This window comes from Spinacia oleracea, chromosome 2, assembly GCF_020520425.1.
Source record: "Spinacia oleracea cultivar Varoflay chromosome 2, BTI_SOV_V1, whole genome shotgun sequence".
In the NCBI taxonomy this organism is placed as follows: domain Eukaryota; kingdom Viridiplantae; phylum Streptophyta; class Magnoliopsida; order Caryophyllales; family Amaranthaceae; genus Spinacia; species Spinacia oleracea.
The window spans coordinates 56,752,937-56,758,936 of NC_079488.1; positions in this window are offsets into that span (position 1 = coordinate 56,752,937).

Here is a 6,000-nt window from a genome sequence, read left to right on the forward strand (position 1 = left end):
GGGTAGGATATGTTAGAGAGTCTATGTGAATTGAATTAAGGACAATTCGTGCTAAGGGCACACCCCGCTTGTTAATAGGCAATGTCGGGTTATCTCAAACAGTGTTTTTGAGAAGGAACAATGGGAGTAATTTCACTTGAGTCTATGTTTGATCACAAGTCTTAAAGAAGTAAAATATTAAAGTGTCAATGTTGAATTGTTTAATTGTTCAATTGTTTGTATGTTGTGTCTTGAGTCGCCTTGAACATAATATGTTAATTAACGTAAAGTGTAACTCAAAGAGCTTCAAAACTCTTGGAACGTATATACCTTGAGTATGAACAATGGGGTGAGTCTTGCCGGAAAACTTGTACTCCTAGAATGATACAAGACGTTGTTTCATTCTCTTTTATGCCGTTGTGCATTGGAATTCCTGTCGGTATGGCCCGACTGTCGGTAGTAGCCCGACTTATTTTGGTGTATGGTTAGCTCCCATCACCCCTTTCTTTCCTTTTGAGGATACTTTACTTTACCCGTTCGAAGCTACTTTTTATTAATCTGTGAGTCAAGAGTCGTGTCTCGTGTCGAGTCTTGTCTCCATGTTTAGTTGTTTATTATATGGCTTTTGCATGTTGATTATTTAATTTTCGAGTGAAGCATGTTAGGATAGAATGTTATTCTAGCTTGTTCGTACTCAGCTTTTGCTGACTTTGTGCTTCATGTCTTCTGGTCATGGCCTTCGCCTTAATGACCCTATGATGATCCATCAATTGCATTTGCGTTGTTGGGGAGTAGATTTTCAATAAAGCAGGTTTTTAGAGATAACTTGCGGGAGAAGTTATCATGGGATTCGAGTTGAGAGTTTTATGCTTCCGTGATTTATAAACTCTATTTCTATTTATAGTCATGACTAATATTGCTATTTTCAGTGAATGGATTTCAAACGATTTGTTTTAGTTTGGGCCTCAACGGTTCCAACTTGTTTTAATGACCATTAACTATTTATTTATTGTGCTTTGAAAGTTAGTTAATTCCGATGCGTAATTCTGGTAAATAGTCTTAGCCGTTATCACGGTGGCGGTAATATCTTGGTAATTCCTGTGTTTTAAGTTGGAAAATATTTTATAAATAGCAAGGAATTATTAGGGTGTTACAGCTAAGTCCAATGTCAAATTCCCAAGCCTAGCCCACTAGGGATTTGAGAGCCTATAAATAGGACTCTCCTCATTAAATGATCCCCTTGTTTTTCATTAAACCCTCTTTCTTTTTCTTGCCCCACACTCTTCCTCTCTCTCCTCTCTTGTGCCGGCTCACCCTCACTCGCACACCCGCACACGAGCACTCGCGTGCCTTGTGTGTCATGCCGTGCTGCGTGCCTCGTTGCTCGTTCATCCCTCTCGCCCTCGCAGCCCGCCCAACCAGCACCTGCTAGCTGCGTGCTACTGCTATTGCTGTCGTTGCGTGCCTCGTGCTCCCGCCCAGCCTCGTCCCTCGCCCTCGTCTCTCTTGCGCGCCCTCGCGCCGGCCCTCGTCGCCCAGCCCTCGCGCCAGCGCGCGCTGTGCCCCTGCTCGTCGCCCCTTTGCCGCGCGCGCACACACTCGGTTGTGTGTGTACCTACAAGAAAACAGTAATTCTTTCGCCCAATCACATTTAATTCGTGGTTGTTCCGTGCTATAGGCCTGATTGGTATAATTCTCTTCGTCCTTACCTATTCTATTTCAATTCCGTATTTTAAATTATATTATTATTATTGTTTTGAATAACTAAAATGCTGGGAAACGGTTATGAACACCGTGTTGTGATGTTTTACGTGGTTTGATTCTTGAGGCGTATTTTAATTATTAAAGCATGAATTTTCAGATTCGTTTAGGTAATAAAGAATTGATTTTTATGATGTTAAATTAGTTTTATTGGAAAATTCAAGTTAGGGTTTTAACCTAGACCTAATGGGTCAATTGATTAGCATAATTAGGTGACTAATTTAATTATGATAACCAATTATATTTTTAGATTTATAAAAAGGTCTAAAGTGTTGATTTTTATTGATTTTAAGGGTGAAAAAAGTATTTTTTTTATACTAGGGATTAGTTTTGCAAATTGAGACGATTATATTATTAAAGAACGATTGAATTCTAATTATTTAACAAGGTTTTATATTTTATAAAGTTGCTGGAAATTTAATGAACATGGAAATAATTAAGGTTTTATTATTTTGATGATAGGAGGTGATTTCTAAGAGAGTGATCATTTTGCAAAGTGGCCCCTACGCTTAGGTATTCAAGGTACGTACAAGTCTAGGGCGACCACATTATTTGTCAAGGGATATTACATGATTGTTATTGATGTGAATTATATTATGTGAACTTGGTGGATTCGTATTTATTTTGGTGAACGATCATGTGAATTATTATTATTGGAATTATTGATTTATTGATTGAACAAGCATGTTGGGACTATTGTGAGTATGGATTTCATTGTCAATCATGTTGTTCAATATTTATGCATATATGGTTCGTTTCACATGCAAGGGATGAATTATTTATTGTTATGCTATTGTACGGGATGTCTAGCATACTTTTGAGCCAATTATTCGTACCTCGTTGTACTATTTATTTTACCACATATGAAGGGTTAGCTCACGTAAGCCACCGCACATGTAGGGTTCAGTTGGGAATATTTTTGTATGAAATGAATTAGGAATTGTCGTGCAAGGGCACAACCCTCGTGTTAATGGGCATGATGTGGAATCTCACCTTTTGTGAGAAGGAACATGGTAGTAATTTCACTACGTCTTGATTTATTGATCACAAGTCCTAAAGGATTAAAATGAGATTGTTTTGGTTGTTGTTTATTGAATGTATGTTTGTTTGAGTCTCGAGTTCGCCTTAATAAAATATTAATAAATGTAAAGTGCAACCAGAACAAGCTTCAAAACTCTTGGAACGTATATACCTTGAGTATGAACAATGGGGGGAGACTTGCCGGAAAGCTTGATCTCCTACTAATGATACAAGACGTTGTTTCATTTAAATTATGCGCTGGAATTCCGTCGGTATGGCCCGATACTCGATATGGTCCGATATTAGTTATATTATTTATGGTGTTTGGTGGGCTCCCAACACCCTTCCTTTATGGAATATTCTTTTGGCTCGTTCGAAGCTTATTCTAATTAAATTGTGAGTCAAGAGTCGAGTCGAGTCTTGTATTCACGATTTACTTGTTATTTATTAAATGGCTTTTGCATGTTGACTAGTACTTTAGCGAGTGATGCATGTTTATAGTTTTATTTCACTCTAGCCTTGTAAGTACTCAGCTTTTGCCGACTACGTGCTTTGTGTCTTTTGGTCATGGCCTTTTCCTTAATTACCCTATGATGATCCATCATTTGCACTTGCATTGTTGGGAGTAGATTAATTTAGCAGGTTGGTAGATCAAAGTACGATCGAAATCATGTAGCTTGGGATGGTTGAGAGAGTTGCATTCTTTTGTGCTTTGAACTAATTTTTAATTATACTGTAACACCACGACAATTCTCTTTTTCTAAAATAACCCTTTTATAAATATAACTATAGAGAATTATCAAAGTATTATCGCCCGTGTGAAAACGTAACGGCTTATTCAGAATTTTGCAGAGGAAAACATAAAACTAACTTTTAGGTTCATAAGTAATCGATTACATATTAAGTCCAAAACCAATTAACGGAAATAAGGAAATACGAATAGTACGACAAATTTCAAATCCAAATTAACAAACCAAATCACTTAACAAAACAAATCTAACTACAAGCTCTCTAATCCCGATCCCAATGATGCATCATCTTCAAACCTGTAGATGGGCAACGCTTATTGAACCTTAGAGACTGCTCACCAAAGATGGGTCATCACAGGATCAATAAGGCATAGCCATGATCAACACACACAAACAAAGCACGTAATCAGCAAAGCTGAGTACTACATACTAAAATAATAATAATCCTAACATGATACTATTAAACGAACAACCCTAACATGATACTAATGAACATAAATAAGGACAGACAAAACATGATAATTTGACGACCATACTTGACTAGACTAGGCTAGACTTATAACAATAATATTATTTTGGTTGAAATAGACAACGGACCGAGTTGTCCATCCAGAAGTCTTCACTAAGGAAGACGAAATACGGGCGCGACTCTGTAACCTCAGTGACCTGCGATATCGAGGAACGTTTGAATAAAAATAGAACACGGTGATCAATCCGGTCCCAGAAAAGGCCATGGGCTACCACCATGAACCCCAACTCCTGTTTGTCCGTCACTTTAGACGTGCACAGTCTAAAGCTATTGCTACTTAGTTTCACTTTACATGATTTACAAATTGAGACTCAGTTATGACTCAACAATCACATAAGGCATACAACCCACATTTGTTCACAACTGTTTTTATCTTGGAATTAAGTAAGTGATCATAAAGGCATCAATCAAGACTCATTCCAATTAATCCAACCTTTCCTTTAACCATGATCAACCCCTGTATATGGGTATAAGGTTTCAACTTACTAAACAAGGTCCACAACCCTCATAAAGTAGTGAAAAGCTAAAAAGGGAACAACGATCGATCGATCCAAACCAACATATATAGAATAATCTAGTGTTCCCAACCAACATGTTTGCATCAATCATCCATACTAACATGTTATAATTCCCATAATGCCATATAGGTTCAATATGTCCATCCAACAGTATTAAACATGCAATTTCAACCTGACCAAGTTCATCAACAATCTCAACATAACCAAGTTCATCAACAATTTCAACATGGTTTCAACAAATAGCACGCACTCCAAGCACACAGGTATGTACGTACCTTGTGTAAACAAACTGATAGGCCACTTTAACACTTTCAAAAGTCGCCTAAAGAGAATTCTCCGCCTAAAACAACCAACAAGTAATCCCAATCAATTTCTAATCATCTGCAACCATAATAAAGCATTCTAAATGCGTCCTAAACATATTTAGAACTTTCCCCAATATCAAAACTTAAACATTTGATTTCCTAGCATCATAATTATTGAACTAGTGATTGAAATTCGTTGGAAACTTTTTACAAACATCGTACTTTAAATTTTCAGCAATATAAATTCATTTAAAATCTTTACCAAGGTCAATCTACGTTCCTAGTATCTCAAAACAACCAATTTAATAATCCATACTCAACCTACCATGATTTAAAATCATAAAAACCTTGAATTTCATACTTTAAACAATCAAAAACCAATATTTCAATGTAATTAGATAATCTGAAAATTAATAACTTTATTATAAAATTCGTATAATCTTTTTTTTTTTTTGACATTAGCTTAAAGAAAAACTACAAGGGGTTAGAAAAGGAAATCATAGTAGCAGAAGAAGCCTTTGCTAGAGAATGAGCCCGGTGTACCCGCTCCCTTTCCACCTTTGTAACACAACAATAGTCGAACCTCAGGCCAATAGAAAAAATCTCCTTGATCGTCCACAAAAGCCTAATATCGACAAGTCTTGTGTCCCTAAGCATCTCCACCAGTTGGTGAGAATCAGACAAAACCATGATCGATTGAATATTCCTATCGACGACCCACTGCAGGCCCTTGAGACATGCATTAGCTTCTGCTTGTAGTGCCGACTCAACATATCCAAAAGTAGCCCCCCCGTTAGGATCTTCCGTTTCATTCCCTTCCTTATCCAAGTACCACCCCATCCCTGCCCTTTTAGAATCTCTCCTCCAAGAACCATCAACCTGCAACCTAACTGCCGCCCACTCCGTCCCCGTATCCCTCAATACTGCAGTGAAGAACCCTAGGGGAACGGAAGGACCAAATTCGGGAGGATGCAGGTTACGGAGGTTACCTGTTGTGCTATCGGCGAAAATATTATGTTGCTCCATACCTTCCTTGATTATACTATTGACTGAGACTATGGTGGCCACTTCCCCCCGAAAGACGAAGTTGTTCCTCGCCACCCACAAACCCCACAGAGTACAGATGAAATACACACTCC